Raw genomic sequence first — 13,316 nt, forward strand, 5'->3', positions numbered from 1 at the left:
ATTTGTTTAATTTATTTAAATATCATTCAAAGTCTAAAACTTTGGCACACATAAACATCTTTAAAGCTAAGTATGCTTACTATACAGCATGTGGACTCAAAAAAGTTCAACACCTCTGTGTAGACACTTCTGCCATTTGCATCCCAAATATCTGGTGCCAGACACCAGATAACCAACATAAGATAGGAAAAAATGTCAGTGTTGTCCAGCAGACACTAGTTATCTAGTACCAGACATGCTGATGTGAACAGAATTCATTGTAATCTTTCATAAGATCTATCCAGTACTTATGTGGCAACAGTAAGAATATGCATGCTCCTCTCCATAGTGGGCATAACAAGCACAACTGAACTCAATGTTTAAACCAGCTGCTATTTGGAGATGCATGAGAGTAAAAAAGTTCAAATAGATAAATGGCATCAGATATTCAGTACCAGATAGGTGTGAAACTAGCCTCAGTTAGCTTGTGTGATATCTCTCAGATTCCATTGTTTACTCTGAAATTGTGAAATTATGGGCATTACATCACAAACTAAGATTATAGCTTTTATTTCTGCAATTTGTCTCATTTCTAATAATGTAAAACATTTGTGGATTGACGAAAATGATTTTGCAATTATTTCTTTGTAATTTGATCCAAAAAAGCTAAAAAATAAACACAAAATTTCACTTCACTGTAAATTATCTCAGGTTTGTTTGTACTTGTAGAGGGATATGTTGTTTTTCAAGTCAGGGTAGGAAAATTTCATTTCTTTAAAAGGAGATTAGAACCAACTCACTCCAAATGTTAACAAACAGAAAGTTTTACTGTGGTCTAAACAAAAACATCCATCCCACTTGTAAATGCTTCAAATGACAATGTTTTTGTTTCATTTTATTTGGAAGAATCTTTTCTTTGACATATAACAACCATTTTTGTCAAAATTAATTATTTTAATTTAATTTTAATTTTTTATGCAAAGTGCTCATGCAGTTTTCAAAAATCTATTATCTTAATTCAAAAAGTAATATCACAAAAAGTATCAAATCTTTTTGCAAAGTGTTTAACCAATAATGCTTCCTATATAAGAAATGAAGCAAGGAAGAAATAATGCATGGATCATTAAAAACTTGGCAAGCAATCATATCATGTCAATTGCTAAATTATTAGTTTTATAACTTAAAAAGTTATGATAATTTTATTAAATAAATGCATTTGTCACAATGTATTTCTAAACAGTGTGAGCAAATTAACAAAGATTTTATAATTTTAATAGTGTATTGTACTGTACAAACAAATTTTTTAATTTTTGCTGTGTTACATTGTCACACACAATACTGTACTCCTGTTTAAATTAATTAATTAATTAATGAAACTCTATTGACAATACTATTTAAATCATTAAATATTTATATAGACAGACAAATTATTCTTAAATTATAAATGTGTAACATTATACAATATTAGACAAAAGTTTCTTTAAATTACACAAGTGACATCAGACATAATTCTTTGCATTACAGTTAAAGATAGAAAACTTTTTTGTGGTAAGAATCATTTATAGGATTCTCACCACAAAAATCATAAAAATTCATGATCATGGATAGATAGATAGTGACTGACAGTCAGCGGCGGCCTTATCCATTGTGAGGCTCTGGGCGGCAGATCTTTGCGAGGCCCTTGTCCTTTGTTCAAAGTATGTGAATTGAAATAGTAGGCACTTATTAATATTAATATATACTGTACTATAAATTAAATTTATTTTATTGTTATAACTAATAGCCAAGGATAAAATAAAAAGTTTTAAATATCAACTTTTTTCTACTTGGTTGTTGCGCGAGGCCCCTCCAAGAGCGAGGCCCTGGGCGATTGCCCTGCTCGCTACCCCCTAAGGCCGCCACTGTATATATGTATTTTTACCATTGCATATAAATAAACATAGTAAAGTAGTATATATTTTTTACTTTTTGGAGTCTCTGGAATGAATTAATCAAATTCCTATAAAAACCTATGATAAATTGATAATTGGATAANAAAAATTACTTTACATAAGAGTTTATCACACCAAGTAACCAATCTAACATATTTTAAAATTATGTACAGTACAGTAAAAATAAAAAATTTTAAAAATGTCTTAGATTGGTCACTCGATGTGATATACTCCTACGTAACTATATAACTACCTTTAACGTTATATAACTGCCTTTGTAGTTATATAAATCAAATACTACAATATAACGAACACTAAAGCGAAAAGCATAAAATGTGTTTGGTTATATCAGCCTTCCATTGTTACGTTTATCGCGGTACTTGAAAGATACGCAATAATACAAGTTCATCCATCAAGTAGTAAGCAATTAAATCAGCCATATAATATCTTAAAATATTTAAGATATCATTTTTTCCTTAATATTAACTCTAAGGAACTGTACCATTCGCAGCCGAATATTAATACAGTAGAGCGTCGTTTATCCGAAGGTCGGTTATCCGAAGGAATTCCAGTCGACTAATTTGAATTTTCGCCAGTACTGTGGCGCTGTATCTTTGGCTATGTCTTCGGCTACTCAAATATTTTACGTTTTTGATACTAAATTAACTTCTGAAGTATAATTTTTTATTGTTTTTATATTTTTCAATATATTTATTTTGTTTGTACAAAATAAAAAAATAATTTTTAACGATACAATAGTCTTCGTTAGGATTAACATCGACGAAAATTCAATGCGAAGCGACACGCAATGGAGAAAAATTTCAACACGGGATAAATTAATATATTTTTTCGTACATAATTGGTTATCTGAAAAATAACTTATCCGAACAACCCCAGTCCCCAATTGATTCGGATAAACGACGCTCTACTGTACATGTGTTAAATTTAAATGGTGCACTATTAAACTTACACATTTAATTATTTGTCAAACTATAATTGAAAATTATTGGCAGCTGTGATTTAATATTTTAAATTATTAAATAGTGAAACTCATACTTTTTGAAGCTCTAGAATGGGCCTCTTACAAGGCTCCAATTTCTCAACAAATAATGTTTCCCAGATGAATAAACAGTGCAGTCCTCACATAGTATGAGGATGGAAGATTCATTCCACAGGGGTGTAATGATTGAGAACACTTCTAGATAGTTCTATGGAAATGTTATTTTTACAAATGTCATCTTGATGTTCTAATATTCAGCTTTGCAATTTTCTACTTGTGGCCCCTGATATTTATGCAAAATTCCAGTGCATTCACACCCATGTGTGAAAGTCCCTCTTCCCACCATGAAAATTAGAAATAATAAAAAAGAATCACATTTATATAAGCCCTTCCATCCCATATCTTGGGTCTGTGTCCTTATGCATTACCAGAAGATTTTAAAAATCAGGATTTAACCTTCCAATAAAACTACAGCTACCCTTATGCAGAATACTATGTAATGAGAGGGACAAATTAACTACGTTAGAAAAATCAGATGTATATGTTTCTTACAACACCAAACAATAATGTAAAAGTGATATATATTGTGGCCTCAAGTTTTTTATATGAGGAATTTAACGTAAAACCAGAAGAATATATTGGAATAGAGAAAGTGGCATGCATCTTCAGGGAAAAAAATCTTCATTTCATATTCATTGTTTATTATTTGTAATGCATTATAGATGCTTGTGAAATACACTCATTGCCATAAAAATCAGCACACCAAGGAGTTTTATCGCTGTGAAACTTGGCATGCAGATAAGTCTCAAACAGATATGGAAACGGTCAGAGTTACACCATGAGCCGTGATGGTATAATGTCAACAGAATACATTAAAGTGCATCCCCCTTGGCCTATGAAAAAAGCACACAAAGGCATCCTGTCTATAGTTTACCTGTTGCAGAAGGACACTGTATCACTAGAGATGCCCTTATATCACAATCAAAGACGATATGATAGATAATTGAGTTTGAGAGGAGAAGGATTACAGAGTTGAAATGGTCATCTCACCAAATAGCCCGCCACCTAGGCCATTCTGATAACACTGTGTAAGGATCAGTAGGCCTAGATGTGAGAGAGCTTGTACACATGGCACCCAGACTCTAAGCAGACCACTAGCCGAGAAGACTGCCTGGTCTTCTGACAAGCACACAGCTGACCATATGGTCAGCTGTGTGTGTGCTTGTCATCATTGTCTGCCATCCAGACACAGGCAGCAACATCATTAGAGGCCCGTGTCTGTCTGTCTACCATTTCGAGACATTTAGGTGAGGAACATTTAGTATCGCAGCAACCATTATGTGTGCTGCCAATGACATCATTCACTGTCACCTCCGTTTGAAGTGGCTTCACTCCCAACAGGATTGGACTGCAATGGAATAGAACTGGATCATCTACAGCAATGAATCCAGATTCAGTTTAGGCACTGATGATGGTCACGTTTGTGTATGCACCCATGGTGAATGCTCAATCCTACCTATGCTTTGGAGTGACACACCAGCTGTGGGGTGGTGTGATGGTCTGGGGTGCAGTCATATATGACAACCAATCACTTGTAGTAGTGATCCAAGGGACAATGGCAGACCAGTGTCATTGTCCCTTGGATATGTTAATGAAATCCTGCAGCCATTTTCCAATAGGACAATGCTTGACCAATTATCCATGATCTCTTAGTGTAAAGGACATGATACCCTACTAAAAGGAATAAAACCAACATTACATGCAAATGAACCACCTCCACCAGAATACACAGTTTTGGTATATAGTGATAAAGTCGGTGCCACTTGTGATGAAACTAAACGTAATCTAACTAATAACGTGCAACCTGATAAACTTGGCATAGAGATACGTAGAATAAGGAAAATTAGGAATGGAGGACTTGCAATTGATTTAAGCCATAAGAATGAGGTAGATTATTTTAAAGAGAACGTTGAACAAGTTCCTGGCTTAGTTTCCAGACTGCCAAAAAAGCGACTTCCACTAATCAAAATTGCTTCAGTTTCTAAAGGTATCAATAAAGAAGATCTCATATTAGATATCTTTGAGCAAAACATGTACCTTCTAGAAACTTTTACTGATCACACTTTTGCTGAACATGCTACTATTAAATTTCCGCTTAAAGAAAAGAATGAAAATTATCTTTCATGGATTCTGGAGGTATCTCCATAGGTTAGGAAAAAGTTGGTAAAAGCAGGGAAAATTCACCTTCATTGGTCGACGTGTCAAGTTTTTGACTTTTTCCTATTACTCAATGCTATCGATGCTTATCTTTTGGTCACATAGCAAAAAATTGTACCTCAACAGACAATGTGTGTAGTCATTGTAATCATAATCATTTATTTAAAACTGCCAGAACAAACATAACTCACCAAAGTGTGCCAATTGTTTACGAGAAAACAGAGCACATAACTGTCATAAAACAATGGATAAAACTTGTCCAGTATATCTTAAGGAAAAAACCAAATTCCAACAAAGGATTAATTATCATATATAGATATTTGCGTAGACTACTTCACATCTTTGTACATTGTCAAGTATACTGTTGTATTCTGCATACTTTGATTTATTTATAATTGTCTGTTTTTCTAAAAATCAAAGGACACATTACTCAACATTAGTGTTGGCCTCAACTTTGGAGAGCTGGGTATTTTTATTGTGATTTGTGAACACATGTTTCATGACTATGATAAAATTTGTTTACTCTTTGCTAATAATAGTAACTCATCGAATATGTATGTAGTTGTATAGTTGTACATAGTTATTTACAGTTAAGCCAACTTTGTTTTCTTACACATTGCTTTTTACATTTATGATATTGATATATCCTATGTATTTATTTCATGTTGTTACATTAACAGTTATATATATGTATCTATATATTAGTATTTTATTGTATGTATATAGTTGTATATAGTATATATTTTATTTTATTTTTTCATCATTATGTGTATAACAGGTACTTCTGAACATTGCTATTGTATTGAGTTTATCCGGTAATGCTTTCTGCGGGGCCGGCCTGTATATATATATATATTTATATGTACAATAAATAATAATGAATGAATGAATGAATGAATGTAAAGGACATGAAAATAGCCATGATAAAACAATTAAAAAAAATATACAACACATTTATATACATACAAAAAAAATATACAACACATTAAGCATAACTTTTATGCATAAGCATAAAGGTTATGCTTATGCATAAAATTAAAATTATAAATCCATATTTAAAGAAGAAAGAAAAAAATTAAAGCTATTTGTTAAGTATTTGAACTCATAATGAATGTACACGTAACTCCTGTATAACAAGGGAGTTACGTTCCAAAAAATTGCCGTGTTATACAAAACAAAGAACTAGTGCAAAAAGGGGGGTTAGGTTCCAAAAATTAAAAAACATGCTGTTAAATCCTTATTTAGATCAGATTTATTATTCATATTTTTCATAGGTAAAATACTTATTTATTATTTAAGTAAACATTTTACCAGAGGGTTATTCATCCTATATGATGATCTCAGCATGAGCATCATCAACTGGTAACAGATTTTGAATGTGTTCGTTAATAGTGGTCGCACTGCAACGTGAGTGCGCTGCTGTTTGTAGGCATTTAGGAACGATGGTGAAAGAAAGATGGCGGCATTTGTACTATCGATAGTATCATGATGGAAGAATCAATAATTCTAAAATGAGCTTTTTGAGGTAAAAAAAAGAGTCCCAATTGTAAAATTTAATTATTAAATGGATTATTTGTTGAAAGAGCATTCAAAGTAGCCACGAAAATAATTAGAATGCTCTTGCGGAGTTACGCGGAGGTATAAAAGAACACACCCTTTATTACATTTCATGTTGTACGAGGGTTTTACCCAATTCCTGAACCGTGTTAGAGTGAACCAGTGCTATAAAAGCACCGTGTTATACGGGGGATGTTCCCAATTCTTGAACCATGTTAGAGTGAATTCATGCTATAGAAGTGTCGTGTTATACGAGGGTTACCTGTATAAGTTAATAAATTTAATTTGTATGGTAGTAATAATTTAAAATGGTCATAATTATATCCCAATTATTGTTTTAACTTAGTTTAAATTTACTGTATATATCAGAGAATAAGACAAAAAACAAGTTTCAATCTACATTTTACAGTTTAAGAATTATTGTAATTTGTAAATTTTATCTGAGTACTTTATTGTTTCAAACTGTATCTGGAAGAAACTAAATCCTGTTAATTATAAGAGTTTTTTGTATTCTAGGTTAGTTCTTGATTGGTAAAAAAATTTTGTATTGTGTTTATTTTGACATTATACATATGTGTCAAAATAAACACAAATAAATTCATATTTTTTCTGAACTATATCTTATTTTAAAAAAGTTTTGTATTATGAAACAATGTGATCTTTTTTTAATTGTACAAATGAGTAAATTATTTCTATTCTATTTCTGTTGTTACTGGAATTATAAATAATTTTTAGTCTACCTTGTGTTTGCATTAATGTGAGAGTTATAACAGTACTCAAGAAACATATTTCATCTACTTCATTATGCCAAAATCGTTTTTTTAAACATTGAATTGAAATGGATTGTAAGTAAAGATTTTTTTAAAGTACTTGCAGAATCATGGTATAAACATGACGTACATAAGAATATCTTGAGACGATGTAACATTGTTGCAAGATATTCTTAACATTGAATTGAAATGGATTGTAAGTAAAGATTTTTTTAAAGTACTTGCAGAATCATGGTATAAACATGACGTACATAAGAATATCTTGAGACGATGTAACATCGTTGCACTTGTCATGTGTTTTAGTAGCTAAATCACATGTGTCAGAAAGTCAAAAACAATAGTAGCACTTCACATTCTGTTTTTGAAACTTTGCATTGGTTATTGTTAATGACATGATTTCACTAAAGTTTTCATTGAGAGAATAGGAACCTTCCCATTTGTGTATTATTAATCTAGGTTGAGAAGTACAATAAGAATGGCAAGAATTTTGACAATTTTGAATTATATTTCAAAAATCCTGCTTTTTCATGTTATGGCAATTATCATTTTATTTGTAATCTGACATACTTTTTCTGAATTTCCTTTGGGTATTGCCATTTTTATTGCACCTCTCAATCTAAGCGTAAAATATAATTAGTGACCAGCCAATCCATTCAACTGACATACAAACAAAGAAAACACAGAAAAAGTGCATCAGATTACACAAAAGGGCAATAGATTGCCACAACATGAAAAAGCAGGATTTTTGAAATATAATTTGTTGGAAAATTTTCAATTCATTAAAAATACCAAACTCGATATTGCAGAGACAACATACAGATATTTTTACCTTGATCATAACACCTTGTTATATTATCAATCATACAAGTTTTACTGTTTAAGTATAGTAGAGCATCGATTATCCGAATATCGATCAACCGAAGCATCAGTTAACTGAAAGCGTTCCAGTCAGCAAATTTAAATTTCCACTAGTGCTGTAATGCTGCAATATTAGATTATGTCTTGGGCTACTCAAATATTATTTTTGTTGGTGTGCATGTTTTAGCTGGCAGCACTAGCATGACCATCAGGGGGTACTTAAGGACATGCCAGGATTTGAATGAATTTTTTAGGTTAATATATTTGGAGATACTATAGATTACCATCTATGGAATTTTGGGACTTTGAGTATATATCTGAACTGAGGGGACTGAGACGAGTTCAACAATACCCTACTTTTGGACTGAAAACCAGAAATAAGAAAGTTATCACACTTTTTTCTGGCGATCGCACAATGATCAGGAGTCACGTTGCTCTCTCCGGTCTCCTATTGTGTGTTTAATAGGTAGTCTGGCAAGTCGGCCATATATACCTTCAACAGAGGGAGATGTTGATCCATGAGCACACTGATCGTCTGCAGTTGGAGTTAAGTCCTTTTCACATGCTCCTCAACCTCGGGGCCTACGGCCCACAGCCACCAATACACTCACTATTGCTTGCAATTGGCTAGTACTAAGTGCCACTATCGCGGCTTGTCCAACAAACCTAACCTATCCCTATGGGAGATGACCATCACTGCTAGGTGGCCGAAAAATCTGAAATGGCATGGAATGCACTGTGAAAGACAAGAAATCGTAAATATTATAACGGCAAGATTCTAGGACAAATGTAGCAAAATTTCATCCCCCCCAAATTGTAGAGGCCCCCTGTGCAAGCATAAAAGTCAAAAGGACCATGCCCGTACGGGCAACCCTTCGCAAGATATAGCCCTCCAAAGATGCACCTACGTCATATCCGGTCACATGACTCCGCGCTCAAAAGGGACGGCGTCACGTGGCCAAAATTTTTTTTTTTTGGTTTTCCCCATCTCAATGTTGCAAAATAAAGCGTGCTCTCCCCCTTCCTTAGCCTCCAGCACGCGTCTCCCCCTCCCGTCTACTCTGTCGCCGCCGTCTCCCCCGCGCACGCGGCCGGCGGCCCGAGTCTCCTGCCTGCAACCTTCCTGAGTCACCATCTGTTGCCTGTAAATACAAATATCTATTATTATTACACCTCTTACCTCAACCGGGGCTCGAACCCCGATCCTGGCTGGCGCCAATCCACTTCTCTCCGTACCGGCCCGCTAGGTCGCTCTGCCAGAAACACTTCGGAACTCATACTTGAGCCATGCTAGGCCGAGGAGCCACTGCGCATGACGGGGCCTCCAGGCGGCCACCCCTCGAACAAAAAAATTCAGCGCGCAGCGCCATGCGGCCACCCCTGAGCCGGGCAAGTGCAGCGGGCCCATCGCGGGGCCAATGGCCGGCCGGCCGTGGGTCACATGACCTACCCTCGCCCCCCCGAGGTTTCATAAGCCTTCAGGTCGCCTTCGGCCATTTTCGCCCGGTGTTTGTTACCGCAATTGTTAAGAGTACAAGTCAGTAAATATTCAACAGTTGTGATATTCCAGTAAATATTCAATAATTGCGATATAATCCAGGCAATGGAAGCGAACGCGCAAGAAGTAATGGTACGTATTGGCAATTTTCGACATCCGAACCGACTTCATATTCTTTACTTCTTCCCAATAGTAGAGTGTTTCCACAACGTACAAGGTGTAGTGTGGAGAAAGTAAACGAACTGGACAATTGTCACGAAACAATGACGAACGAAGAGATTAAAAGGGCGCTGCTCCTGCAAGCTGTGTGTCATCTGAATCGGGAATTTCAGCATCGGCATTTCTCAGCGACAGCTTTCAATTCACTGGAAAGCAATTCAGGTAATTCGAGTATGATTTTTACGATGTCATGGAATGAGTTTCCAAGCATCAGTTTAGGGAAAGATTCGAGCAATACAAAATGTTCGTATTCTGTTGCAAGACACGACACAAACATCTGCCAAACATTCTGTTGCCACTAATAACAGAAGTTCGCATGAAAAATCAAACTGTGATTTTCCACGACCCTTTCCAAATGGTGCAAGCATTCGATTCGAAGACCGTGTTCAACTTCCGGGTTGAAAATGGTAACATTCGTCTTTATAACGTGACGCTTTTTTGTACTTTTCTTCTATGGTTTAACCATTTTTTCGGTATGTTTAGTGGAAGCATCAGCAGCTGTTCCAAATCCATATTCGTTGAGGTCAGGAATGCATTTTATACGGATCACATAGTTCGCGAATGCTTACATACTTGTCCAATGGTGATTTTCGATGGACAGGAAATTAAAATCGAACGAATGATTTGTTTTGTTTCTTCTAAAAACATTTCTTTATTTCACTCTTTCTTTTTCGCTTTTTCCACGAACACAAGCGAACTTCTGTTATTAGTGGCAACAGAATGTTTGGCAGATGTTTGTGTCGTGTCTTGCAACAGAATATGAACATTTTGTGTTGCTCGAATCTTTCCCTAAACTTTTCTGAATAATATCACAAGAGTTTGGAGCGAGTTTGGCATCTGTGAGGTAACAGCATCATTCAATGATGCAGCGGAATGTTTTACATGATGCTTGGAAACTCGTTTCATGACATCGTAAAAATCATACTCGAATTACCTGAATCGCTTTCCAGTGAATTGAAAGCTGTCGCTGAGAAATGTCGATGCTGAAATTCCCGATTCAGATGACACACAGCTTGCAGGAACAGCGCCCTTTTCATCTTTTCATTCGTCATTGTTTCGTGACAATTGTCCAATTCGTTTACTTTCTCCACACTACACCTTGTACGTTGTGGAAACACTCTACTATTGGAAAGAAGTACAGTATATGAAGTCAGTTCGGATGTCAAAAATTGCCAATACGTACCATTACTTCTTGTGCGTTCGCTTGTGTTCGTGGAAAAAGGGAGAAAAGAAAGAGCGAAATAGAGAAACGTTTCGTAGAAACCAAACAAGGCATTCATTCGCTTTTAATTTCCTGTCCATCGAAAATCACCATTGGACAATTATGTAAGCATTCTCGAACGATGTGATCCGTATAAAATGCATTCCTGACCTCAACGAATATGGATTTGGAACAGCTGCTGATGCTTCCACTAAACATATCGAAAAAATGGTTAAACCATAGAAGAAAAGTACAAAAAAGCGTCACGTTATAAAGACGAATGTTACCATTTTCAACCCGTAAGTTGAACACGGTCTTCGAATCGAATGCTTGCACCATTTGGAAAGGGTCGTGGAAAATCACAGTTGGATTTTTCATGCAAACTTCTGTTATTAGTGGCAACTGAATATTTGGCGGTGAAGGTTTACATGTGACGATCGACCGACGTTTCTGTCTTCACGACACGTCTAGATCATCTATATACGTATCTTTTGGTGATGTACCCGTGCACGAGGGCGACGAAGAGAAACGACAGGGGAAAGACGAACGCCCAGCGAACAGCGAAGCTCTGCGTGTGTGTGTGTATATATATGTATATATATATATATATATATATACTGTACACATGGTGCATGTTACCGAAGGATACTTGTACGCGAACCCTGGATTATATGCGATTGTTCGAACAACATCGGGCGATCCCATCTTTGTCGTCATCGACCTCCTGGACATAGCCGAGGAGGAGGAAGCGGCAACGGTGACCGGCGGCCTTACCCCGTCCTCGCCTAAACAAGATCGAAAATGGGCTAGGCGTTGTCGGGTAGCGAGAGGAGGAGACTCTGCCGAAGGTGAGTGTAGAATCTGTTTTGTTGGCCTTTTCGGTCGTCAGTTAGAATGTGATAGAGATAGGGAAATAGAAGCGCACTCGGTATGGAGCGGCAGCAGAGAAAGCGTTGCCGAATTAGCGGTAATAATCGGGCTTTTCTTTGGTCTTTGTCGATGGAAGTGTGGTTAGAATACGGCTTGCTGCCTGTTAGACACGCAATAGGCTTAGCAGAGAGCGAGCGAGACGCGACTCCCCATGGCGTTCCCCGGAAGTGGCGGTTGAAAGGTGGCGATCCTCGTGTTTAGGGAGGTTTTGAGAGTGTCTACTAGTAGGTTCTAAAAAACGGCAAAAAATGCCATAGTTTCGAGATATAGTTCCGAAAATTTTCACTTTTGAATTTTACCCCATTTTTGAGGGTTTCATATTTTCCACATAGTCATTTTTGGGGGGCCTATATCTCGCGAAGGGTCGCCCGTACGGCCATGGTTCCTTTGACTTTTTTGTTCCTATTGATATGCTCTACAGATCGATTCCAGTTTTAATTTGCTACATTTGTCCTAGAATTGTGCCTTAGCCTTAAAAATGTATAAATCCTCGTGTTAAAGTAATCTACGGTGATTACTTTAACTGAAAGAAAATTCAAAAACATTCTTTAGTGATTTCGAATATAATTCGATTACTTATCGTCGAACATTAATATGTTAATTCGTTAATATAAACAAACTCGAAAACCAAAACTAAGTTTAGAAATTTAAATTCGATTTCAGTTTCGATTTACTTACCTACAGTACCTGATGATTAGGGAAAGTTATATTTTGTGTTTCTATTATATACAAAAAATAATTCGATTGTTACTTCTACAAATGTCAATTAACGAAATATCATAAGGTATTGCCAGAATATATACACACATGCGTTAATTCACGTCTAAACGTCACATAACGCCCTCTTCTGTCGATAAGTGACAAAATTAAAATCGAAAATATGTTTACAGTATTTTTGTTTCGAATTGTTAATTAAGCCAAGGTTGCGAAGTTTTGTATATATATAATTTTCATTATGTTATATAAACTAATAATATTAATTTCACTCAAATATTACGTAAGCATAATTTCCGTTATTTTTTTACTCCCTCCTTAGTGGGTCGGCCGGATGGTCGAGCGGTCACGTTGGCAGCCTACCGCTCTGGGGGACTCGAGATCGAATCCGGACGGGTCAAGGAATTTTTCGGGGTCACCACCCGGTCGCCCCATTGTGGGC

The 13,316-nt window shown here is 35.9% G+C and overlaps 1 protein-coding gene across 1 annotated transcript in view; it reads right to left on the bottom strand.

The window, feature by feature from the left end:
• The window catches only part of LOC111625067 (activating signal cointegrator 1 complex subunit 3-like), a 121,085-nt gene extending 108,077 nt beyond the window's left edge, over positions 1-13,008 (bottom strand). The window contains exon 1 of the mRNA XM_023368097.1: positions 12,839-13,008. The gene's annotated coding sequence lies outside the window, so the exon portion shown is untranslated. The remainder of the gene's footprint in view (positions 1-12,838) is intronic.
• Positions 13,009-13,316: the final 308 nt, after the last annotated feature.

The sequence above is a fragment of the Centruroides sculpturatus genome, unplaced genomic scaffold, assembly GCF_000671375.1.
Source record: "Centruroides sculpturatus isolate CEXI.00-Female unplaced genomic scaffold, Cexi_2.0 scaffold40, whole genome shotgun sequence".
Taxonomy (NCBI): domain Eukaryota; kingdom Metazoa; phylum Arthropoda; class Arachnida; order Scorpiones; family Buthidae; genus Centruroides; species Centruroides sculpturatus.